The 27,376-nt window shown below is 43.8% G+C and overlaps 1 long non-coding RNA gene across 2 annotated transcripts; it reads left to right on the plus strand.

Moving 5' to 3' along the window:
* The first annotated feature begins 8,998 nt into the window (after positions 1–8,998).
* LOC135174952 (uncharacterized) lies at positions 8,999–16,197 on the plus strand. 2 transcript variants are annotated; one of them, XR_010302154.1, is made up of 4 exons: positions 8,999–9,085; positions 12,280–12,397; positions 12,476–12,684; positions 15,557–16,197. It is a non-coding gene; the product is annotated as an uncharacterized LOC135174952 (long non-coding RNA). The 2 variants fall into 2 exon arrangements; XR_010302153.1 differs by lacking the exon at positions 8,999–9,085 and having other exon boundaries at positions 12,161–12,397.
* The last annotated feature ends 11,179 nt before the right edge of the window (positions 16,198–27,376 follow it).

A 27,376-nucleotide genomic window follows, 5' to 3' on the forward strand; every position in this document is an offset into this window, starting at 1 on the left:
GATTCTGTGATTATATGTTGAGTGTAAAAGGTGAAAAGAGAAGGTAAAAAAAGACTGGCTCAACCCTTTGTCTCCGCTTCAGGCTGTATGGTCCCTGTCGGAGTGTGTGTGCCTGGTAAACCTGTGCCACTCGCATGTTTTACAGCTCAGTAACAAATATTGCCCATTTGTGCTCTTATTTATTGCTAGTATAACATCATACTCATTGCTATTTATCAAGTGATAGTCCCTCCCTCCTTCATTGCACAAGGTCACAGAAGCCATTAACAATTTGACCTAATTTACACTGTAAAAATTCAAGCCACTCTCAGAAGTAATTTTTTTCTCACCTATGCTGTAGGAAATGGTAAGATCAGCCCCAGTCTGCAGATTTCACTTGAGCATCTTCCAGGGCTGCAGGAATGTTGTTCAGGAGGAGAACAAATGGTTGAAATCTCAAAAATATATTTACCTCAAATAATTTGGGGTTATTTTAAAGATGGAATCTAAGCTGTTTGGCTATTCTGCAGTCTAGAGAGATAGGATGTCTCCACTGGCTTGAGACAGTTGGACAAATCACACTGTGAGGAAATGTGCCTCCAGTAGTCATACAGTGGTGAAGCCTTACCAGTGTGTATCTTGACTGGAGGCCTAGTTTATGGTTTGCTAATGTTAGATGAATTCCAGCTCTACTTTTTTATTCTTGTCTGTGCCAGCACCTTGGTACAGGATCAGTTGAATGTCGCATGTAGCATCTGTTACACAAGAGTACAGAAGAGGAAAGCGCCTTACTTCATCAAGGAGTAAAGTGGGAGTGGTGCCTGCTACATGTAGCATGCAGATTTTAGTTAAGGAGTACATCTTTGTTTGTAAACATCTTCAAAAATATATTTAAAGGCAAGCATGTACTTTACTGATTTCCAGTGTGGGAACTTCAATACACAGATACAGAGCACTTTCAGATTCATCAATGCAGGACGTTAGATAACTTCAATGTATTATTCTAACAGCAGTATGTGTAAGTATATGCTAACTCACCCTGCCTGAGGTAAAGCTCTCCTTGTTAAGTAGGACATCACCTTGAGGAAGATCTTACAGTTCCAGGGCTTTGCTAGCTCCACAGTGTTATTTTCTTTATTTCTTCATTTATTCTCAGCACCTTAATACTAGGTTTAGTTTTACATTAAAAATGTGCACCGTCGACATTTTTCTCCCCCAGGTGTGTCTAAAAGAATTTTTTGTCATTTTCATCATCATTTGTATGTTTTTTCCTCTTTCCTCATTCTTCAGCAGTACCAACTGCTAATACCAGCACTGACTTTAGTTGCTCCAGGAGAGCAACTGTGTTGACACATTCTGTCCTGAAGGTGGGGAAATTTATGGTGCACAGTTCCAAGTACACAGCCCATTAGTATGTATTACAGAGAACTTCCCTCCTCTGAACTGTGAAAACTTGTTGTACCAGTTCAAAAATATGTCAGGCATGCATCTCCTTCCTTTAACATTAATCATTAATTAACATGTGATACTGACATTTCTGGTAGCTACTTAATAAAACAAAACAGTATTTTATGTGTGTTTCTAACTTCTATCATACTCCAACACCGACGTCATAACACCTCCAACATCAGTACAGGCCTGTGCCACTCTACAGACCCTCTGAAAATGCTGCCCGCACCAGAGTCACTACAAGCTCATGTTTGCAAAACTCCTTGGCAATCTGTCTCCTTTTCCTTGTGTTACAGGCCAAAATTCCAAGTTTCTTCTCAGATAATGTGCTTGTTATGTTTATTACTTCAAACAGCTGAGACTAGACACGTTGAACTAAGCAACTGTGGTCAGAGGGTCTCATCCAAGTATTTTGGACTTTATTCACAAATTGGTTTTGCTTTGGGTATTTTGTTGTTGTTGTTTTGCTTTTTTTTTTTTGGTCTTTTTTTTCTTTTTTTTTTCCTCTCCATGTGGCCTGGGCTTGATAAGCAATGGGTAGAACTGAGCAGTCAGAAAGAACCTGTAGAATGACAGCAAGCTCTCTGTTACATGTTTAAATTTCAGTAGGTTTAGAAAGCTCTAGAGTTGAAATTCAGAGCCCTCTTGTGTGAGACAGTATATATAAAGAAAAAAAAATCTATTTTAGAAAGCTGGTAATTTACATTTTGATCATAAGGCAGCAGACAAACAAAGCAGGGAATAAATATGCACTGAGATATGAGATAACCATGAAAGAAACAGGGTTTAATCGAAGGGAAGATCGAGTTACATTTATGGTCATTATAGTTGGCTTAACTGTTGTGATAAACGTGGTATTATGATTTGCTATTTGTGTAAGGGTGGCCCCTGGAAACCTCAAGACAGGATGGTGGCTTGTTGTACAACGTATTGTATAAATGCCAGGCAGCAAAGAGTCACTGTTATTCTTGTTTACAATAAGTAATCCTCCAGAAAATATCCTTCATGACTCATTTATGCAACTTTTCCTCATGATTGACCATGTCCTTTTTTTGGCAGGGCACTTACAGTTAGAGCAAATGAAAGGCTTTGGTGTCACAGCACACCTTACTTTTCAGTGCCTAGCTGGCAGACAGAATTTCCAAGCAGTGAGATAAAGTTACAGTAATCAAAATTTTGGGATTTATCTGTGACTCAGCAGCAGGCTGACATCCCAGCCCAGATGTCACCGCTGCCCTTCTCGTGCCAATTCAGTGTTTTTTGTGGTGCTGTCCAGTCATACCAATGTAGTGGTCTAGATGAGACAAACCAGCAGGACTCAGATTAGACGGGTGGTCTGCAAGATGCGTAAGAAATTGGCTTGCAGGCTGCACTCAGATGGTGGTGATCCGTAGTCTTTACTTAGGCTGGCAGTTGTTACAAGTGGAGTGTCCCAAGGATGGATACTGAGCTGGATGGGGCTCTAAGCAACCTGATCTAAAGATGCCCTGGCTCACTACAGTGAGGGTTGAACTAGATGACTTTAAAAGGTCTCTTCCAACTGAAAACATTCTGATCCTATGGGATTTGAAATACCAAGTTGCTTATGACACTAATTTGAGTGCTGAGATGGATATGTCAAAAGGAAAAAACATGTTACAGAGACACCTGGACAGGCTGGATGAGCAGGCTAGCAAGAACTGTGTGAAGTTTAACAGGTGCAAGGGACAACATAACCCCAAAACAGGAGCCCAGTACAGGCTAGGATCTGTGTGGTTGGGGAGCAGCCCTGCTGAGACAAAGTTGGGGGTCCTGGTGGACAACAAGCTGAATGCAAGTCATCAGTGCACTGCTACAACAGTGAAGGCAAATGGGGTCCTGGGTTGCATCCACAGCAGCATTGCTAGCAGAAATAGAGATATGATCATTCCCCAAACTCTAGGTTTACAGAAACAGTATCAACCTTGTAACCAGATTCGCAGGTTGCACTGGCTTGGAGGAGACCCTCAAAGGTCATCTTGTTCAAACTCCTGCAGTGAGCAGGGATACCTCCAACTAGATCAGACTGCCCAAAGCCACACATCTGACCTTGAATGGCTCCAGGGACAGGGCCTCAGCCACATCCCTGGGCAACCTGTTCCAGCATTTTACAATTCTCATTATAATGAACTTCTTCCATATGTCCACGCTAAATCTACCCTGCTCCTATTTAAAACCGTTGCCCTTGTCCTACAAGGCTTTCTAAGCAGTCCTTCCCCAGCTGAACAGCCTCAATTCTTTCATCCACTTTTCATAGAAGAGGTGCTTGAGCATTCTGACCGTCTTTGTAGCCCTCCTCCAAACCTGCTCCAGCAGGTCCATGTCTCTCATGCAGTGGCCCCAGAGCTGGACATAGCACTCCAACTGAAGTCTCACCAGAGCAGAATAGCAAAATCACCTCTCTCAGTCTGCTGGCCATACTTCTTTTCATGCATCCCAGGATGTGATTGACCTTGTGAAATGCAAATACACATTGTTGGCTCATGTCCAGCCTCTTATCCACCAGTACCCCCAAGACCTTTTCTGCAGGGCTGCTCTCAATTTCATCATTCACTAGCCTATATTGATACCGAGGATTGCCCTAACCTAGGTGCAGGACCTTATTGAACCTCATGAGATTCTACTCAGCCCACGAGTCCAGTCCATCCAGATCCCACTGGATGCCATCTTATCCTTCAGTCTTATCAACTACACCACTCATCTTGGTATCAACTGCAAACTCACTGAGTGTGCCCTTAATCTTGCTGTCAATAGATGAAGATATTGAACAGCACTGGTTCCAGTACACTGCTGTAGGGACAGGGATATCTCTGAGCTGCAAAGATCAACTTCCATTCCATTCCTCTCCTGTGTGATTAGGGTGTGCAAAGTGAGAGATGAATTTGAAGTCTGATGCTTCAGAGACAACGGACTCTCCCAGACTGAAACTTTGTAGATAAGCACTTTAGATAACACCAACTTGCTGTAAAAAAATGGCCCAGACAGGATCTGTGGTGAGCAGAGACAGTCAGCATTTGTTGGACACGCTCTAGGAACAGCTTTAGCATTTAGTCCTATTTGCAATTAAGCCAGAAAAATAACTAATTTCCAGGTTATGTTCTAAATTAGTTGAGAAATAGTCCTGAAGCTGCTGTGGCCAGTGGCCATTCTGTACCTGAGCTGGAGGCATTAGAGCTGTTGGTTGTTAACTTTTCTCCAGCTGGTCTTCACAGCCTTCCTTTTGTCTTCTGGATATTCAGATTTACCTCTGTCCTCTTCTATCTTCAGTACCTTACCTGCTTCCTGAGTCCATCTCGCTATCCATGTAAACATGAGGAAAAGCTTTTTCACTGTGAGGGTGACGGAACACTGGAACAGGCTGCCCAGAGGTTTGTAGAGAGTCCTCTGGGGATATTCAAGGCTCACGTGGATGCATTCCTGTGTGACCTACTCTAGGTGATCCTGCTCTGGCAGGGCGGTTGGATGAGATGATCTTTCAAGGTCCTCTCCAACCCCAACATTCTGTGATTCTGTGATTTTCGCAGGCTCCACCATTACCCCCACCCCACCAGGGCTTCTTGACCCACCCTTTCCCCAGAACTGTTCACATTGTCTTTAGGGCTTTCTGTTGCCTTCTCTCTCTATCAAGCCACGTCCCTTTTCCTTGTTGGTAGCTTCACAGCCTAATCCAATAGGCGTACCAGTGACTTGTTTAGTAAGTTTGACTTTATTTCTTTCAAGGTGTTATTGCATCTCACAGCTGAGACAAGATCTGCAGGTATAAGGAGAACTCTACAGAGGAATGTTAAAGTTTGAGGCTAGGTGCATTTTTCTGTTATCCCTTTTGGAAGAGGTAAAAGAACATCTGTCTCACTCTAAATTAAGACAAGGAAGAAGTTACCTTATGGAGTTGTTCTGTCTTCAGGGTTTGTCTGCAGTTCAGCTGGGGAGAGAAAGGAGAACTGGCTTGTATTTTTGGCATTCAGTACATCTGTTTTACTTTAGTTCTAGTATAGAATCATGGAATTATAAAACATCAGGGGCTGGAAGGGACCTCGAAAGATCATCTGGTCCAGCCTCCCTGCCAGAGCAGATCACACTGGAATGCAACCAGACAGTTCCTGAATTTCATCTCCAGAGAGAGAGACTCCACAACCTTCCTGGGCAACCTGTTCCAGTCCCTCACAGGGGAATGGAACCTCCTATGCTTCAACTTCCACCCATTGCCCCTTGTCCTGTCACTGGGTTTCTCTGAGAAGAGGCTGGCTCCATCCTCCTGGCACTCACCCCTTACATATTTATAAACATTAATGAGGTTAAAAGATGCTTGCCTCTCCTGGTCTTGCAGGACAGTACTCGTTGCGGTCCACACCAGAACAGCCTGAGGGAGGAAAAGCCTCCCTTGGCCTTTGAAATAAGAAAACCCCTAGCTTAAGAAGGATATGGGCCTGGGTCCAGAGGAGGGCCATGAAGGTAAGGGGCCATGGAGCACTTACCCCATGAGGACAAGGCTGAGAGAATTGGGCAAATTCACCTGGAGAAGAAAGGGCTCTATGGAGTCCCTGTAGCAGCCTGTGAGTACTTAAAGGGGGCTCACAGGAAGGGCTGGGTAGAACTCCCTATCAGGGAGTGCAGTGGCAGAATGAGGGGCAATGGGCTCAAAGTGAAAGAGTGCAGCTTCAAACTAGATAACCAGCATAAAATTATTTACTGTGAGTGTGGTAAGGCATTAGAGTATCACCTCCTAAATCATTCACTGGATGTAGTCCTTCACCTTTTCCTTCAGCAGATTCTGATCTTAGAGCAAATACCCCCCTTTATATTTTGTCAGTTCAGAGAGGCATGGGACAGCCTTCTGCTGGTTCTGCAGTACCTGGCTGCAAGTGCCCCAGATTTAGCAGGCTCCAGTAGCTTTAATGCAGTACAAAACCATCCCTAATAGCTGTTCCTTGGCTTCTGTGGTTGGAAACATATGTTTTCTGACATTTAGTCCTAGTTTGTTCTCCCATTCGTCCCAATGACTATAGACAGCTAGTCCGAAACAGAGGCAACTTATTTTCCTGTGGGAAATGAAGACATATGTCACTAAATTGAATTAAATATTAATCATATTATTTCCAAAGGAGAGGAGTACAAGTAGAATAAATTAAAAAATATTTATTCTAAAAGAGCATAAATTACATATACTTGGAAATAAATTTGTCTTTTTAAAATGTGGACTCTTCTGATTTGGTTTGTTGGGTGGTTTGGTTTTTGTTTTTTTTTTTTTCACATTTCTGGTTTGATTCCTAGTAGAAATGAAAGTTAATTCATCTAATGGTCTTCCATTGGCCCATGATACGAGTCTGGATGATCTTAATTCCAGTTCCCAAGGACAGGGTGTCCTGTCATACACTAAGCTGTGGTTTGCATTTGATGAGCTGTATTTTCAGTTTCCCTGGAACTGAATGATTTATGAAGAAGCAGAGCAGTATGGATGGACTCCTTATGTGTGATGTTTGAGGGAAAGACTTGCCACTGTCATCCAGAATGTTCTCTAACTGTTCTGGCAAGGAATTCCGATATGGCTGTGGGCTCTGTCAGGGTCAGCTTCAAGTCAGTGGAACAAACCCTGGTAATTTCATTATGAGCTGAATCAGGCCTTTACTAAATGAAGAAAGGAGTTTAGACCTTTGTAGCAGAATGTAGGTGGACTTTGGACATTTAAATTTCATCTGCAATCCAAGCAATCTTTGCTTATCAGCCATCTAAACCTGCATCTGCCTTATCTTGGTAGGTGCCTCTCAGTTTAACCTGCACATACAGCACGTGCTGTTTGAGGTGAACAGAAACATTCAGCACTAATCCTTTTTCAACACTGTGCCTTGCACCTTTTCCATCCTGAGTGTCACTCAGGCTTAAAGCGTGCACAGCATATCTGGGGACACTCAGTAATATTTATTTATGAACTGGATTTCTATGTATTATACCCTTACAGAAATTGGGCTAGTGGATAACCTTCACAGTTTGGAAAGTGAAAGCAGAGATAAAAGCTTCTAATCAAGGAGTTAGATCAAGGAAATGAAAGGAGGAAGGGATGGAAATCCTCACCTCCAGACCTTTAAGCACAAATCATGTATTTTATGTTGCCATCAATGGATTAAAAAAATTCTCCATCATGGCAATCCTCTAATCCCACAGGACAAGGCTATTAGAGGATAATCCTAGCCCAAATTGCAACCCTATGCTTGAGCATTGGTTCTGTTAATGCTGTAGGATACAATTACAGAACAAGGCCTGGAAACCACAGCCTTTGTTCTGGCTTATTGCTTAATTGTTTAATGAAGTATTCACTTCATCTAAGTGAGTGCTTTGTAATTTTGTACTTGTGTGCAGATGGCAGTGGCAACAGGCAAAGAACTGGCTTTTTTTCAGCATAATTTGTTCTCTTGGTAGAAGATACCATTAAGGATATCAGGCTCCAATAGTAAATACTCTGAGACATGTCCCCATAAAAAGGAAAACTCACCCTTAAAAGTGAGGAATGAAAGCATACTTGTTACTGCTTGCCCCCTGATTTTCCTCTTGATGCCATGCAAAGGCAGACTGAAGAGGCAGTGTGACATTTAGGACCAGATCTTGCACTAATAGCTCAGTTTCTGAGGTTAGGACTCTGCTATCACATTCACCTTTACAACTGAAATAGGAGAGGCATTCCCAACTGAAAAAAAAAAGCCTATTGAAAAAGTTTCTATCAATGACTCAAGCCTTTAACTAAGTGCAGAGTCACTATATATAGGAGCAAAAGAATATTTTAAAAGTTTATTTTAAAGTCTATGGGCTATAAGACAAAAGCAGTGGCTGTGTTCTACTCTTGAAGATATTTCTGTGCTCAGGACAATGACAAAGACCACCTCCCAAGGAGCTCCCTGGTGAATGCTAAGTGCTCAGAGACAGTTCCCTACCAGGTATTGCTAGACAGCTCCTGTATCTCCCTGCATTTCAGGTGTTTTTATCTTTTGAAGCATTTATAACTATAGAATTGTATAGGGTTAACACTCCTGGGGGAGTAACCCTGAACCTGACCCTAGGGGTCTTGGCCCCTCCTCAGGGGTGGGCCACACTCCAGGTGATGGTTAGCCCACTCCCCCGATTTCCTGCGGTATAAAAAGAGAGAAAAAAGACCCAGAAGCAGGAAAGTGCCTGTCTACACAAGGTAGAGCAGAACATGTTGTCCAAGCTGAGAGCAGTGAGGTGAGAGCATGTTGTCTGGGCAGAGCAGCACACACTGAGGCAGCTCCATGAGGCAGAGGCAGCGAGGCAGAAGCAGCACAAGTGCTTGCAACTTAGCTCAATTTATATTATTTGCCCGAGTGTAATGGGTCTTTTGGCCACAGAGATTCTCCAATCAAAATGGCATTTGCAAAACTGACCATATCAGGTGAAACCAGGGCTTGCTTACCCTTATTTGGGCAAGACACTAACAAGTACCTAAACACCTGTGGGTACCTGTGGGTGCACTTTGGGAGGAGACATAATGGCCCAAGCCTTTGTTTTCCTCCCACCCCTGCTTCCCCCCATCAGCAGAAGGGTGGGGCAAGCCAGGACATCTAATAGGCCTATTAACCTTCCAGGACAGGCAGACAGTGTCAAAGGCCTTGCTGAAGTCAGAACAGAACAGGTGAGGTCACCTGTGCTCTAGTCCCTTCCTCTCTGGCCATCCCTGCCTCTTGGAGGTAATGCCTATGGTTACTTTGCTGGTTCTCATCAGAGAAAGTGCTGCTTCACTGAAGCCATATTGCTAGAAGAAGACAGCATCGAGTGAGGGGAGTTACAGGTAGTTTACTTGTTGCTTTCCATGCAGGCTCTGTGTGGCCGTTTGAGCTGATCCTCTAGCTCAGACATAGGGGAAAGATGAACATTCCAGGGATAGGCCAAATAATAGCAACAATAGATAAATTAATATAATTTCATTGGAGCATCAAGAGCTCAGTGTCTAGAAGCACAGTTTGTTCTCCCCCTTTCTCCTGCTAGCTTCTGCTGCTGCAGCTTCGCCTATCATCCCGGCTGCTGTTTTGGCTACTGCTGCTTCTGCTGCTTCGCCGCTGCTTGACCCCTCCCCCATCTCCCGTAAGGTTATTGTATTGCTTTTTTTTTTCTTCCTTCCTTCTCTAGTTATTATCTCTCTTTACATTGTTATACTATAAGAAAATACAATTTCATCTTTCCCTGACTTTCAAAAAAGGGGGGGTGTCTGTGTTGTGAATTTCTTCCCGGGGGAGGGATCAGCCCAAACCCGGGACACTCTGCTACAGGTGCTATTCTTGTGGCATCCATGATGGGAAGGAAACCATCACACAGTGGCATTTGTGACAGCAAAAAATAGTATGATGTAGGCTAGCTGTATGTGCATGCTAATGCATTGTTCTTGCCCCAGAACAGGTGACAAATCACAGAATCACAGAATGTCAGGGGCTGGAAGGGACTTCAAAAGATCATCTAGTCCAACCCCCCATGCCAGAGCAGGATCTCCTATACCAGATCACACAGGAACACATCTAGGCAGATTTTGAATATCTCCATAGAGGCTCCACAACTCCCCTGGGCAGCCTGTTCCAGTGTTCTGTCACCCTCACAGCAAAAAATTTCCTCCTCATGTTTACAACTACCTGAAGGGAGGTTGTAGCCAGGTGGGGGTTGGTCTCTTCTCCCAGGCAACCAGCAACAGAACAAGGGGACACAGTCTCAAGTTGTGTCAGGGGAAGTATAGGCTGGATGTTAGGAGGAAGTTCTTCCCAGAGAGAGTGACTGGCATTGGAATGGGCTGCCCAGGGAGGTGGTGGAGTCACTGTCCCTGGAGGTGTTCAAGACTGGATGAGGCATTTAGTGCCATGGTCTAGATGACTGAATAGGGCTGAGTGCTAGGTTAGACTGGATGATCTTGGAGGTCTCTTCCAACCTGGTTGATTCTATGATTCTATGGAACTTCCTGTGCCTCAGCTTCCACCCTTGTGTGGTTTGTGACTGTTGCATTTAAAAGGAAGTACAGTGCAAACCTCTTGTTTATCTCTTTATAACTGGTTTCCAAGAAACTAACATTTTCAAGATCATTTAGCAAATCATTATAGGCCCTTAAATAAATTATAGTCATTAACCTTGCCCAGGGTAACTGAGGGCAGTAAAGAGTCTGTCCTCTAGGCCTGAATGTTCAAGATCACAAGAGTATCAGAGCAAACATCAATTCAATGACCAACAGGAATGAAAATGGCTCATAGCCATCTTTTGTACTTTAACAGTGCTGTTGGGTTCCTGTGGGTGCCAGTGTACAGAGACATCTCAGGCTCCTTTTTTCTGTGCTTACTTCAAGCGGCCTCTGTGATCTGTTCCTGAAGTTGGAAGAACTAAAGCATAGGAAGACTGTGTTTCATTTTCCTTTAAGGACATACCTGTCAGCTTGTCTATAGGGAGTTTCCTGCAGAAGCACTGACACAGAGACAGAGATCTGACTCATAACGGCTAGAGACACCTCCTGGAAGACCTGTAATAGAATAGCCACAGGGCAGTCATGATTCAGTCCCAATCAGTCTCATCAGCATCTGATTTCATAATGGCATCCTGTATATTCTTATGTTACCAGCTATTTTTGTATCCTCTATGCAACCACCGCCTGAACAGGAACTCTCTGTCCATCTATATGGAAATGCTTGAATAACGTTTTGGTTAAAACCTCTAAGATGCAAGCTTTTAATTAAGAAGAGAAAACCAACTTTGCTTAAAACTGAGGCATTTTCCCTTTCCCCAAGAACCAACAATTTAGCTTCTTTGAAGAAAAGATTTCAAAAACAGGTTGCAAAAATATTTCTCTAGCACAATTTCAGCTTAAAATATTGCCTTGCCAGGACTGTTATTACAGCTGTTTATCACTCTGAGATAACATTTGCTTTTGATTTCGAAGTTTCACTTGCTTGCTTTTAGTGTTATTACTGTCAGTGGCTCAATACTGTGGTTACCGATGGCCATAGTCTGAAATGTCTTCTGGGTGAAACAGATTAAGCCTCCGCACTGAGTCAGAGAAGGATTAAAAGTATCAGAGAGGAAAATGTCTCAGCAGTGTGGGAGCACAATGGTACTGCAAGACTGAAGGTTGTCTGGTGGAAAAGACATTGAATCATGACTGATAGGGATGACTCTGGTGTGAATGGAGCCTTTGTAGTAAAAACTGATGAAGCAGTTAAATTACATCTATCACTCAGTCTACTGGTGAGAGTTGTCCAGAGGCTGCCTGGCACAAAACTGACATAACCCCTACCCCATTACCATTACCAGAGGTTTAGCCAGGGCTGGACCCTGCTTGTCACCTTGCATGCTTATCGGTGTGCTTGTTGACCTAGCTGGGTTTGCTGCATTCCAGAGCTGGTCGCCGAATGTTGTTTATTTGAATTCCTCTGCAGCTTCAGCGCAGCCTCATATACTGTCTCTTTTGGTGTCTGAAGTTAAGAGGCTTCCCTCACTGCCTGGCTTTGAACAGTCTAATTGCTCCCCATCCTTCTTCTACAGTATAGGAATTTGGGGGAGAATCAGTTATTTCAAGCTGATAACCAGGATTCCCTGAAATTCCAACTATTATGAATGGTATCATTATGGATGGTTACACTTTCTTACTTTTTATGAAACCCCGAGTAGAGCTGAAGCTCAGATAAAGAAACACCTGGCATTTGTGTTCTGTAATATTTGCAATCGTCTAATGATTACCTTTGCAGATTCTTGCAGTGTTCACCTGCCCTGGGGGATGGAATGACTTGACAGGATATCTGCATTACAATTGAAATATTGTTCCTGCTGGGAGAAGACTTGAATATTTTTATTTTTCAACAGTTCCTGCTGTGCTGTGGCATTTACAGTCCATCTGGGCTAACACCTTCAGCAGTTTCCTTCTCTGCTCATCAGACTCTGGCCCAGCTGTGTGACAAGCACGTTAATTCATCACCAAGATGTGAGTTGCACAGCTGATTAATTTTTGTAATTCACTATTTTTAATGTGTCATAAAGAACTTTTAAACTTCCTTTACAGGTGGAGAAACTGAATCATGGAGAGAAAAGATGGTGTCAGTTCACTTGTTAAGGCAGGTGGAAGGAGCAGCACTGAGATCCTGGCTTGCTGAACTCTGTCTGGGAGACACATCCTCTGAATTGCCAGCTATTCCTCAAAATCTGAAGCATGAAGTCTGTCCCTCTATGCTTACCAGTTATGCCTGGCTTGCTGATCCAGTCTCCTAGAAGGTATTTCTGAATTACTGTTCCCACCAGAACCTCTTACCAATCTACACATACTCATGTGGATCCTAAATTAAAACTTCCTATGAAAGCTGGAACAGCCAGACTTTATTAAAATGTGCTCTACTGCAAGGTCCAAGTCCCCAGACACATCTGTATTTCTCACAGCTGTATTTCTCAAAGCAGGACAGTGGCTCCTTTTGCTTCCAAACGTCTTCCTAGAATTTGGCACCGAGTTGCCATTCTTGCTTTTCAGATTGCAACTGGTCCTCCAACAATCAGTGAGGATGCAAAGACAGGGGCTGCAGAGAAGGTGAGAGAAGAGAGTTTAGATGCATGATTTGTATGACTTCAGAAGTACTTTCTCACACAGGCTCTTCATAGAGCTGCCCGAATAAACCAGAGGCTCGTTCCCTGTGAGCAGTCAAGTAGAAAAGCAACACTGACAGAACTGGCCTAAAGCATTCACCAGGAATTGCTCCAAGGTGTGAGCTGTTGTTGCCCTCTGCCGACAGTTTTGCCGTGTAGTGCCATCACTTTGCAAATGAAGTATCTTCTGTTGTAGCACAAACAAGGATTTCTGAGGATCTGAAATAAACCGAAGGTACCTCTGAGACAGAGATCTTGAGAGTTTATTGCTTGAGGTTTTTATGTCCTTTCCCACTGTTGTAACGAAGATACTACATAACAATCATCCCACATCAAAGATGAGTCCAGTCTAAGCTGTTGTGCAATGTACACATGAAGAAAGCAAATTTTCCCCTGGAGAGCCTGCATGCTACAGAGACAAGACAGATAAAGGATAGTGAAAAAGCAAAGAATGATCTGCCCTATTTTATGTATAGACTGCAGTAATCTAGCAGAGCCCACAAGAAAGGCAGCTCCATTACCCTGTATGGAAGCTGTAGTAAGGTAATTCATAACAAAAATGAGTCAGAAGTTCTGTCTGCAAGAAGAATAGATCACACTGTCGATATTTTTTTTAATCCTTCCTTCCTTCCTTCCTTCCTTCCTTCCTTCCTTCCTTCCTTCCTTCCTTCCTTCCTTCCTTCCTTCCTTCCTTCCTTCCTTCCTTCCTTCCTTCCTTCTTTCCTTCCTTCCTTCCTTCCCTCCTTCCTTCCCTCCTTCCTTCCCTCCTTCCCTCCCTCCTTCCCTCCCTCCTTCCCTCCCTCCTTCCCTCCTTCCTTCCTCCTTCCTTCCTTCCTTCCTTCCTTCCTTCCTTCCTTCCTTCCTTCCTTCCTTCCTTCCTTCCTTCCTTCCTTCCTTCCTTCCTTCCTTCCTTCCTTCCTTCCTTCCTTCCTTCCTTCCTTCCTTCCTTCCTTCCTTCCTTCCTTCCTTCCTTCCTTCCTTCCTTCCCAAGGTTAGATAATTCATTGGCACAACCAAAGCTGTAATTCTGTCAAATATTGTATGGGGGTAATCAGGCCATGATAAACAGAAGGCTAGGTTAGACAGCCACATTTATTTTCTGCCTCTGTCAGCTTGCCCAAGGTCACACTAGAGTTTTGTGAAAAAGCCAGAAAAGTAATCCCATTGTTGTGGATTAGTTTTTGGGTTTGTTTTGTATGTTTGGTTGTTTTTTCTTCTTTGGTTTGGTTTATTTTGTCCAGGGCTTAAAATTTTTCCCTCTCTTGTTTACATTTCAGAATTATCTAACAAATGCCTTTAAAAGTCTATTTCAATATTGTAGTGATGAATATGATAGAAATGTCTGGGACATAGGAAAAATTTGGGTTTAGCATATGACCAAGCCTTTTTCTGCAGTAAATTTACTGTTGGAATTTGCTAGTTTGGTAGCTGTGAGTGCTGCACCATCCAGTGCCTCATAAAGATTTCAAGCTGCCTATGGACATATTCCTGATTTGTCTGCTCTACATAAATGCTCATGTGGAATAAAAGAGAAAAATCTTACAGGATGAGGCACTTAGTGCCATGGTCTAGTTGACTGGCTAGGGCTGGGTGCTAGGTTGGACTGGATGATCTTGGAGGTCTCTTCCAACCTGGTTGATTCTGTAATTCTATGATAGGAATATCCACAAATAGCAAACAAAAAGAACTGTTTCATTTGACCACTTCCATTTTACTCTGCTGAGTGCATGGTAAGGACTAAGCATTCTTTTACAGGCTATGCCAAAGGATAGAAGTCTGGTTTTGATGTCACACAAATACTGTTCTCTCAGGCTGCAGAAGCTTCTGATTTTAGTGATTAAGATCAGTTTCCAAGCCCAGCTATGGGAAGGAGACACCAAAATTTAAATTACTGAACTGTAGGGGTGTCACTGTACAAAGCAGATTATAGCAACAATAATACCAACAATAAGTACTAATATTGATAATTAATAACCTCAGGCTAATGAATAAGGGCCTGATTGTCCTTGCATGAATATTCTCACTGGTTACAATCAAAAATGGGTAGGTCAATTTTCCAGTTCTCTTTGTGGGTCTCAGTACTTCTTCTGCAGGACTTTCTCTCCAAGAACCAAATTCCCTCATTAGCCTGCTTGTTTCATCTGTTACCTCTTACAGGTTTTCCATTAAAATCTGATGCTTTCCCCTACTCCAGTATTCACAGCAGTGCTACCAGTCCTTTAAGTGTGATATGTGCTATTTGGTAAAGCTTTCTTGACTTTTGTACTTACCTAAGAATCACAGCATTCATTAAAAAAAAAAAACACCAACAAAATCCAAACCACAACAACAAAAAAACAAAACAAAACAAAAAAACCAAACACCTGAAGAGGGAGAGAAAAAACCAGAAAAGTTCTGAGTTTGTAGTAAGGACTAAAAACCCACCAACCAAAGAGAACAAGATGAAGCACACAAACTCTAAAATATTTTTAACATTCTCTATACATTTTACTTTATTGTTTCTTTACAGAACCATCACTTGGTATCTACACAGAAAATTGAGCCAGAACTGGAGAAGACTGGAGCAGGTATATATCACATTATCCTTGATGCTGACAGGGTAGAGCCGACAGGGAAAACATTTACCATCTTTCCAAAAATGATTTCATCCACTAAAATTGTTTATGGGTCTGGAATAAAACCTGAATTCACTTTGGAAGACCTAATGCCTTCTCTGTCATCAGCAACGGAGGCAGCCTCAGTGTAAACATTCTCTTATTGCAGTTATTTTGTCCTGAAAGACTCCTTCAGAAGACTCTAAGTATGGCTGGAGCTTCTGCTTACTTAGACATGACCCATTACATCAGACTTCACTGACATATGCCTCTAATAAGCCAAGATGCAGATAGTCTAAGATGTTGCCATACAAACCTGTTCTGCCTTTCCAGGAAGTGACTTTCCTTCAGCTGAACTGGTAGATGAGATCAATACTTTTATCTGTATTAAGTGAGCAGATTAACTTGCACTGCTATGACAGTTAATTTGAAGAACTGGTTATGATTTGATCTATGCCTCAGCAATGTTTATTATTTCAATTACTCAACAGCATTACAAGTTTTGTCTTCAGCAGGGTAAGGCTAAAAACCCCTGCCTTAGCTAAGGGGGGAAAATTAAAGTAGCTATGAACAACAGTCACGAGTGAAACCCATGAATGTGGCTTATGTTTTAGTAATACAGAATTGATTTGTTATTTTATTAGCTGCTTTTGGTTTATTTTTTTCTCTATAACAAAGAGTAACATAAACAATAAGCCTGTGATGCTCCCATTATCATGACTCCTGAATACAAATACGTAACGTTTAAAAAGTCATACAGTGAAAATTACTACAATTTGCCACATCAAAATGTAATTAATGCTTTTCCTCTTTTCAAATAGATACTGGTATTAAGGGTACATTTTGACTATTTTTTTTTATAAAAGCTATGAGTTTGACAAAAGTAATTCCTAATACTGACAACAAGCAGGCAGGAGATGGGACATTATACTATGAAGAGTGAGAAAGGTACAGCTCTGATGTTTTTTTTTCCCTCCTCTGAGAGTGTAAAACAGGATGAGGATGCATTACTCAGTAGTTAAATTAAGAATTAATATAATTGAGGTGCAATGGCAGTGAAATCAAGACAAATGAATCCTACTCAACGCAGTATGAGATTCGTCTTATAGCTTTAGGTCAGGTCTTCATGGAAATTTAACCATTTGTCTATTCTCCTTATTGCTTAGAGACAGCAGCCAGCATTTCCATGAGATTATTTAAATGTAGAATTATTAGAAAATGTTGCATTTACAGAGATGGATGGGTTTTACATAAAATCTCTGCTCTTTGTAGCAACCCAATGTGATATTGAGCAAGATAATGGTCAGAAAGAACACTGCCAGGCTCCTAATGGGAAACTGTTGACAGTAAAATTACCCCAACATTCATCAAAAAGCCAGGAAATGACAAGCATGGGCCTTTGATGCAGTAGCTCATAATTCCTGTTTGGAAGCCTTTGCAGTCTCTTCAGGGCATGCAATCATCCTGCATTTCTGCTGATTTTACCAAAAACCTTCTGGCTGAAGAAGTAGGAGGAGCAGGTGTCGGCATTCTGCATGCTACTCTTACAATGACACGACTCACCTTGGGCACAGCACATTTGGCCTCAATTTCCCCATCTGCAATACAGGAATGACAAGACAAGAATTACCCAGAGGCAGTTCTGTGAAGGACAGGACATGGTATTGCCATCCAAATGCTCAGAAATAGGAGCTAGATGGCTGGACAGATGGCTGGCTTTTGCCAATGACTTACTTGTATTTTTACTACTAACTACACCCAGGTTTTGTGGCTTGGTAGTCTATATTTTCAAGCTCTGTCCTTTACAGCTAAGGAAGATTACTTCAAACCAATGCAAAACTAATTATTTGCCAGTCTGCTGAATTCTGGGTCAGGCAGCCTTAAGAAAACCTCATGAAGTTTATAAAAAAGCTTATATAACAAAGTCCCATCCTGTTCTTTGGCCCTGTGGAACATGGAAGGTATAAATACTTTGGCCATCACACAAATCCTTTGTTTAACTCTGTCTTCAGCATACATCCCCCAAATGACGTGGTGAATCAGATTGTTGCCTGGTTCATTAATTAGGAACAACCCTGTGCTGGGTGTTACTCTAGCTGCACCTTGTTACTGATTCACAGATTGCATTGGGTTGAAAGAGGCCCTCAAAGGTCATCTTGTCCAAACCCCTGCAGTGACCAGGGATACCTCCAACTATATCAGGCTGCCCAGGACCACATCAAGTCTGATTTTGAATATTTCCAGGGATGAGGCATCAACTATATCCCTGGGAAACCTGTTCTTTACCAGTCTCATTGTAAAGAACTTCCTCCTTATGTCCAACCTAATTCTGCCCTGCTCCCATTTAAAATCATTACCCTTTGCTGCAAGGCCTTCTAAACAGTCTTTTCCAAGTTTTCCTCTAAGTTCCCTTCAGATACTGAAATGTAGCTATAAGATCTCCCTGGAGCTTTCTCTTCTCCAGACTGAGCAGCCCAAATTCTTTCAGCTTGTCCTGGTAGGAAAGGTGCTCCTCTGTACCTGCTCCAGCAGGTCTGTGTTCTTCTTACACTGGGAGACCCAGAGCTGAACACAACACTCCATGTGAGGTCTCACCAGAGCAGAACAAAGTAGCAGAATCACTCTCTCAATCTGCAGGCAATGCTTCTTTTGATGCAGCCCAGGATGTGATGGCCTGGACTGCAAGTGCACATTGTTGGCTCATGTTCAGCTTCTCATCCACTAGTACTCCCAATCCCTTCATCAGTGACATCACAGATTTTGTCTATGTATCTTTCCTAGCATTTCCAGTTAAAGGCTCAAAATCATTATTCTGAAGCCTCTATGGACCCCAAGGTCAGTGGCTGGATGGTTCATTGCATTCATACTGGCAATTCCTTGCCTGTGTTTTCTTGACCAGTTTCCAGTGTATATGAATAAAAAATGTGCCTGTCTGTCATTTGCAGTGATAAGCTGCATCCTAGAGGCTGTACACAGATGGAGTTTGGTACTTAGTTTACAGAGAAGGCTGAGAGTATGCCACATGCTATTAGGGTCACTTGAAACTAGGCTAATTACCTGGCAGTCATCACTACAGAGCATAGTCTTTAATAAAAATGAATAGGGTCACAAAGGATACAATCCCTACTATTTTGGTACAAACTCTCTCCTCAGGCAATATACAGCTACAGTGGTAAGGCTCCCAATCTATCATTTTGTTTGCTGTTTCTTGGCTGTGGAACTTAATTAACAGTTCTGGAACTGGTTTGTTTTCCAGGAATAGCCTGAAAATCCAGTAAATTAAACAATAAAAGCAGATATGGGCAAAACCAAAAATCCCACACAAGTCACAAATGAAAAATTATGTTGCTCTGTCAATCCACAGGGAATATTCTATAAGCTTCTGAAGGTTTTCTGTCAAGGGGTTCAGGCAAGAATGCCTGGGTGCCACCAGTTTTGGAACTGCTAATTACTAATTACAAAATTGCATTATTGCATAAAATAGTACAAACAAATACTGTGAAAACTGAGTTAAAACATACTTAAATGTTTTTTTCTCCTCAAGGTCTGAAAGCACAACGCAAACATTTGTCTTACCTGTGAATTAGACTGAAAAAGACCAGGAGTCTACAACAGCATTGTTCTTAAGGATCTCAACTCAGTTTTCCAGAGTGCTGTGGTTCCTCAGCTTCCATAGGTCTGAACTGCAGAAGAGCTTGAAGAATTGTGGTGTTTGGTCTTTTACAAGGAAAACCAAGGACAAGGTAACATGCCTACTCTCTGCCTGTCTTATAAACAACCAGAACACCACTTTTGATAGTGAATTCCTCTCTCATCACCATTTTCATAGAATCATTATGGCTGGAAAAGACTTTTAGGGTCATCAATTCCAACCACAACCCAACCACCATGGCCACTCAACTGTACCCTGAAATGCCACATCTACATACTTGGACGCCTCCAGGGATGGCAATTCCACCACCTCCCTGGGTAGGCTTGTTTTGATGCCTCACCACTCTCTCAGTAAGATTTTTTGTCTAATATGCAATCTGCATCACCCCTGGCACAATCTAAAGTAATTTCCTCTCATCCTATCACTAGTTGCTTGGCAGAAGAAACCAAAACCAACTTCAGGTAGGTGTAGACAGAAATATGCTCACCCCTTAGCTTTTCCATTCTCTAGCCTAAACAACCCCAGCTCCCTCAGATGCTCCTTGCAAGACATGCCCTCTTAACCCCTCACCAGCCTCATTGCTCTTCTGAGCCTCTTTGTCTTGCTTGAGTAGGGCTGTTCTTAATTTTACACAGCATTTCCATTAATGTCAGCCTACTCACAGTGCATCATACCAAGGACACCTTTATGTCTCTAAGAGTAGTGTTTTACAAGGCCATTCAAATTCAATGAATCTGTGTGCAGAAATAAGACAACCAGAATTTGATTCTGTTGCAGTATTGTTATTTCAAATCAAGTAACTATTCTTTTAAAATGCAAGTTGGTCTTTTGTTTGTTTGTTTCAAAGATTATAATCAGGAGTTAATAATGCCAAAGTCTGGCTTGTGTAGATGGCAATCAATTTCAGAAGGAGAATTTCTAAATATCTGAAAGAATGTGCTCATACAAACTATCACTCATGTTTTAAGATGGCCAGGCAAACCTTTTTACTGCTGCAGTTAGCTGAAAAGAGCACTATTCTGCAAAAATCAGATAATGTGCTTATTTCTAAAAGCCTGGAACAAAAGAGCCAGTAGAGATTTGCTGAGTAGTTGCAAGATAGCCATTAAATATAAATATTTTTGAAAACAATTTACTCTTTCCTAATGCTTTTAGAGCAGCATGGGGGAACAGTGTCTAAGTGCATCTTACTACATTAAAAAGGACAAGATGAAGGTTATTGTGCTCCAGACTTAACCCTTCTATCTCTTAACTGCTCACAGCAGTTCCTATCCTATATAAGCTACTTGAGTTCACATAAAACTTACCCTTTTATCCTAATGCTAACTATACAAGTTTATCTTTTTAAAACAACTGTTCCAAATGATCCATATTGTTCACATTCCTATAAAAAATAACTATTTTTAATGGTGAATTCAAGTTTAAGTTTCCATTCCTCAATAACAATAGCAGCAGAACTGGGAATTGCTTTCTCTTCATCCAAAGTATACACTGTAGATGACAAAGAGGATTGCTTTGTGGAGCTGTATTCATATAAATGATAAAAGTATCCATAGCACTGGTTTGAATGAAAATGGGTAGGCCAGTGTCATGGAGAATAGCAAAAGGCTCTCTAAGCTTTTGCTATATTGTGTAGTTTCTAGTGCCTCACATTCAAGCCAGAAGCATCGAAAAAACCAAAACAATCTTTCAGTCCCATGGGAAGATTTCTCCCCAGAGTAAGTGAAAAGGTAAACACTGGCCATGTTTTCCCTTCCACTTGACCTCGCTTTTCAGACAACAGGATATTGTTTTGGTTAAGTAGGAACGACTATCTCAAGTCTGCCCAACACCTGCAGGTGGGCTGGCCTGAGGAGTGGTCTTTATATTGTTTGAGTAAAATTATCCAATTATATAGATTGCTTACTGTCTTTTACCAATATATGTGAACAACGTAAAAGTGGTCCGAGTTGTGGGCTAGTCCTGTTTTGGAACATTATAAAAATGGTGGACAGGCCAGGATCGGTGCCCTTGTGCTCGTGCTCGTGCTCTTGCCCTAGCCTTCTAGTCTGCGTCTTACACTTCTGGGTTTTTCCAGCCTTTCTGGTTTTTTCCCCGGACTTAACAACAACAAACTGCTCGCCAATCTAGTTTCGCCTCGGGCGGACGCCGAGTCGCAGAGACTAAAGCCCGCATGCCTGGACCCTTATCGGGAGAATGAGAGACTCCTTACCAAGCTACAGACTGTGAGTAGCTGACTGACGAACTATTAACTCAAACCACAAAGACTCAAAAGAACTCTCTTTAAACATCATAGACTCTTTAATTTGCCATTTTCGGAAATGTTACTTTGATCTCAATCAAAAAGAATTCACAGTGGTGGTGTAGTTTCGGGAAGAGGGAATCCGCATTCTTTGCAATAAATCACTGATAAAATAGTCAACGCCTCGCGTATTTTCCCCATAACTCTGCCGCGAAACTGCGTTCCACGACAGATTTGGTGTCAGAAGTGGGATTGAGAAACTGAAGTAACAGCCGAGTTTAAAAATGGCCCAGTTTGGAAGGAGTTCTCCTGGTGTAGTAGATGCCAGATCGCCAGATCTCACAGAAACCCTGTATGCTAGACTTGCATCGGCGTTTGAATCAGCTAATTTTAGGAAAGCTCTGACGGCAAGGGAGGATGAGCCGATAGAGCAGATAAATGTTAGGTCAGATAATGTAATCGTGTCTCTCTACGAAGCTTTTGGAGATACCGAGGGAGTTGACAAAGAAAGTTTTTTTGATCTGGGAGTTGGCGTGTTCAGATCACAAGTTGATATAGAGTCTTGCAGGCATGTTGCAGAGGCCTGGAGGCTGGAGGCAGAGGCGCATAAACGTGAGATAGAGACGTGCAAACGTGAGGCAGAGATGTATAAACAGGAGGTCAAAAAACTGAGTGATGAGAATGCCCGGAAAGAATTGCGTTTAGAGCAGGCGCGTCAAGAAATCAAGTCGTTGCAGAGTGAGAGAGAAGCTCTGTTGAAAGACGTTGTCAGGCGGAACTTGAGCTTTCGCGCAGAGCCCGCTGTAACTGAGGACAGGATGAGAAGTATGGAGGAAAAGTTAGACAGGTTACTAAGCCGAAAGTCACGGTCCGGGAGCACTTCCCGAACGCAATCGGCCGTTAGTTCCCGCGCGGACACACCGCAGCCGCGGTCGCGTATCGGGTCTCGGACAGAAACTCCTCAGCCTTCGACCCGAACCCGGGAGTCAACCGGTTACTTAGGCTTGCCAGCTTTTACCCCGATATGTCCTGAGAAGTCACCGCGGCCCGTGGTTCGTCAGAAAGAGCCGGGGGCTCGTTGGGGTTCGGTAACTACCCCCTCTCAGACCCAGGAGTCGCAACTCTTGCGCTCTCCGCCCACGGTCTCTCGCGCCGGTACGCCTTCCCGCGAGCCCGACTTGCTTAAAATGTCGCCGTCATGGCATCTTCCTTTGCCACTGCCTCCCCAGCCAGCGGCAGAGCTGCCCCTGTTGCCGCTCAAGCCATTCGGCTCGGCGCCGTGCCCGCGGGAGGTGCCCAGACAGCCTACCTCGCCGACGCCGCTCCAGCCGCAGCAGCCGGCTCAAGTCCCGGTGATTCCGCCGGCGAAGCCTCTGACGCCTCCGCCGATGCCGGCACCCCAGCCATCGGCAGCGCCATTACTAACAGTAGCGGAGCCGATAGCCCAGACACAGTCGCAACCCCAGGCTTTGCAATACGGGTCGGAGGCACGCCCGCGGGCAATGCCCAGGCAGCCTGCTTTACCGCCGAACGCCGTGTTATCTTCACAGCCGCAAGCGGTAGAATCGAATCCGGTCCCGCAGCAGCCGGCTCAGGTCCTAGTGATTCAGCCGATGCCGCTAACGCCTTCACAGCCGACTCTGCTTCAGCAGCCGATCTTGCCGACAACCCCGTTTCCGACGGTGCAGCTGCCAGCACAGGAGCTTCAGACGATCCCGCAGGTCCCGGCGCTTCAGTCGCCGCCACCAGCAGTAACGCAGCCGATAATCCAGCCGCGAGTCCCGCAGCAGCAGTCGTCCGCAATGCCGCAGGCAGCAGCTACGGTGCCGCTTTTCCCGGCTCAACCGTCTCCTCAATCTCAGTCCGTTCCAGCGTTTCAGCAGGTCCCGATGCCGTCTCAGATTCAACCATCGGCAGCGCCGCCGCAGCCGCCATCTTCCCAGCCGCCACGCCCTGAGCAGCCAGCGCCGAGCACGCCTGTGCAGCGCCACACCGCGTTGCAGCCTGCAGCCACGCCGATCGGCAGCGACACGGAAGTGGAAGAGGTGCACGGCGAAACAGCAACCACGACAATCAGACCGTACACAGCCACACAGATGGATGATTTTAGGGAAACTTATTCCCGCATGCCTAATGAATCCATAATAGAGTATGTGTATCGAGTGGTGCAAAGGGGTGCTGAAGGAATAATCTTATCTCGTGAAGAGGTGGGGAGAACTAACTGGGGACCCGAGGTATTCCTTGGGGATGGTCCTGAGGGAGACCTTGCATTGAGTGCTAGGATCTTTCACTGGGCTAGTGCTTATGAGCCTTCAGATAGGGGTGATCCTACAGAATTTTGGATCAGATCCCCTGTTGAGTTAAATGAAGCATTTACTATGGCTGCCTGTATCCAAGCTGTGAATCATAAGGGGTTATATGCACATGCAATGGATGCCCCAGTAGAGCCACCGAGGCTTAGACCCCTGATAAAGGGTATGCCTGGCTTCATAAAGGCTGAAGGCATTAGGATAAGGAGACAAATTGAGAATGCAATACAACAGAATGAAGGGCAAAGTTCACAAAGTGTAGTACATCATCCTACGTGGAGGGAAGTGCTTACAGAACTAGCCACTCTAGGGAGAGAAATGGGTTATCATGATCCTTTATCTGTGCCAGAATCTGTCTTTCAGAAGGAAAAGCAGTCTGGAGGCAGGAGCAGCAGCTCTGCATCACGAGGAAAACACCAAACAGTACGACATGCCTGGACATCTGGTAACCCTGACGAGAGTCCAAAATCGAGTCCACGATCAAGTCCCAGGGGGAGCCCTGAGCTTAATCGTCGCTCTGAATCTGGAGTAATCTGGGTACCGAGTTCTCACAGTAGGGGTGTAATCCTACTGAAAGAGCAGAAATATGCAGTGAAACCTCGTGATGTGTTTCAGAAGAAACAGGCAGAGCGTGATCCTGTGAAGACTGAGCTCAGTGCTCTGAGTAAGTCCATATCTGATATTAAAAGGCTATTAGAACAGGCACTGAAAGGCAATGGTAACGGAAAGGGGAAGCAAAACCATAAGAAAGGTTTTGCAAATACGTCTCCTACCAAGTCAGGTTCTCCTGATCAGGGAGGAGATAAGAACAAATCAAAAAACTAGATGTGGCGGTGAATGATTCAGGCCACACTCATCGCTCTGTTTCTGAATGTCGATGGTCGGAAAACCCTGAACCCTATATCATGATTCCTACTGGACCAACTAGAGCTGATGTCAAATACCTAATAGATACAGGTGCACAAATTACAGTGCTAAATGCACAATTAGCAAAGCATCTGAAAATATTGCCATCCCGGAGAAAGGTAAACATAACAGGTGTTACAGGACAACCTGAAACATGCTATTTAGCCAAGGCGCAGCTGTGGCTACCTGGGGAGAAAAGAGGTACCCTGGTAGAGTTAGCATTGGCTTCGTGTAAACATAATATCCTTGGGTTTGATGTTCTAGCAGGTAGAAGATGGCATCTTCCTGACGGAACATTATGGAGCTTTGGTGCTTATGAGGTGAGGAATAAGAGGCAAAGGTTAGTCCGTGCTTGTGTTCGCTTATTGCAAACAGCTCCTCCATTGCCAAAGTCACATGTTACTTGTGTTGCACAGTATCCATTGCCAGCTGCAGCTAAGCAAGGTATCACTGAAGTGATAGCTGATCTTGAGAAGAGACAGATTATCACTAGAACTCATTCTCCTTACAATTCACCTGTTTGGCCAGTCCGAAAACAGAATGGCCGATGGAGATTGACGGTAGATTTCCGGAAGCTAAATAGTAACACTCCTCCTCTTACTGCAGCAGTTCCTAGTCTTTCATCCACAGTGACAGCAATCCAAGCGGCTTCTCACACCTGGATGGCGACTCTAGACGTGAAGGACATGTTTTTCATGGTGCCATTGAGAGAAGAGGACAAACCGCAGTTTGCTTTTACCTGGCAAGGTATTCAGTACACATTCAACAGTCTTCCACAAGGGTACAAACACAGCGCAACCATTGCACACAATGCACTTGCAGCTTTGCTTGACACTGTTCAGCTTCCTAAGGATGTTAAGATGTACCATTACATTGATGATATCTTGGTGGGAGGGAATGACAAGGAGCAAGTTGGTGCAGTGGCTGAGAATATCCGAGAGCTGTTGACTAGCCAAGGTTTGACCATTCCAAAGGAAAAGTGTCAGGGTCCAAGTCAAGAGGTAAAATTTCTGGGATCGTGGTGGATAGCAGGTGCAGTGTCTGTGCCAGACGACACTCTTCAGAGCATTGAAAAGGGCCAAATACCCCAAAATAGAAAAGAGTTACAACAGTTGTTGGGTACTCTGGGTTACTGGAGGAAACATATTCCAGGTTTCTCTGTAGTTGCCCGTCCTCTGTATGATTTGCTTAAGAAGAACAAGCATTGGGACTGGACTCCAGAACATTCTGATAGCCTGAGGTTTCTCAAGGATGAACTAAAGGCATATCAGAAGTTGGGGCCCTTGCACCCAAAGGATGCCCTAAGGGCTGAATGGGGTTTTTCCGCGAATGCCTCATACTGTGGAATTTTCCAGAGAGGACCCAATGGTCCTAGTAGAGCTCTCATGTTTTCATCAACAGCATTTAAAGAGACCGAAATTCGGTACTCGGATTGGGAAAAGGGACTTCTTTCCCTAACTCGAGCTGTTAAGGAAGCAGAAAAGCTTCGTACTACACAAGATGTTGTAGTGCAAGGTCCATTTCCTCTGCTAAAAGCAGTCCTTAAAGGAACTCCTCCACCAGAAGGAATTGCCCAAAAGGCTACTGTTAGAAAGTGGTATGCCTACTTAGAGGGAATTTCACAGCTGATGCCGCTGAAAGAGGGACCTACAAAGGTATCCAAACTTCAGCAACCCATAAATCCTGATAAAGCTCTGCTTAGTCAGCCATATAAGCCTTCTCCTATTCAGGTAGCCCCTGAGATGACCGCAGACTCCGACAAATCGGGAGTGTGGTTCACAGATGCATCCTCTCGGAGGGTAGGGGCGAAGTGGCACTACAAAGCCGCTGCCTTGGAGATTGCTACAGGCCAGACCATCACTGAAGAAGGTGATGGCAGTGCACAGGTAGGGGAGTTGCGTGCTCTCATGCTAGCAGCTGAGAAGGGAGCAACAACTATTTACACTGATTCTTATTCCACGTTCAAAGGCGCCACTGAGTGGATTTGCCAGTGGGAAGCGAATCAGTGGAAGGTATCAGGTGCGGAAGTCTGGAGAGTCGAAGACTGGAAAAGGCTATTAGAGATTGGCCGGTCCAGACCCCTCAAGGTTGGTTGGGTAGAAGGGCATTCCAAAAAGCAAACACCAGCTACCACCTGGAATAATCAAGCTGATTTCCTGGCAAAGATCAACATAGTGGATGAGGACAAAGGAGAATGGTGGAGATTAGCTGAGTGGCTTCATGTTAAAAGAGGTCATTCAGGAAAAGCAGACCTTTACTTCGAGTGTAGGTCTAGAGGGTGGCCAGTTTCTATGAGTACCTGTAAGGAACTCATTTCATCGTGTCCACAGTGTAGAATCAGGCTTAAGGCAAATCATCCCAATCTGGCTCCAGCACAGCATATCAGAGAGGACAAAAGGTTATGGAGTACATGGCAAGTTGACTATGTGGGTCCTTTAAAGCCCTCACACGGGAAGAAATACATACTGGTGGGGGTGGAAGTGGTTTCAGGATTAGTCATGGCTACAGCAACTAGTGCTGCCACAGGAGCTCAAACTATTGAGGTCTTGAAGCAGTGGTTTAGCGTCTTGCCAATGCCGGAGTACATCCAAAGTGATAATGGATCTCACTTTACAGCATCTTCTGT

The sequence above is a fragment of the Pogoniulus pusillus genome, chromosome 4, assembly GCF_015220805.1.
Source record: "Pogoniulus pusillus isolate bPogPus1 chromosome 4, bPogPus1.pri, whole genome shotgun sequence".
NCBI classification, from domain to species: Eukaryota; Metazoa; Chordata; class Aves; order Piciformes; family Lybiidae; genus Pogoniulus; species Pogoniulus pusillus.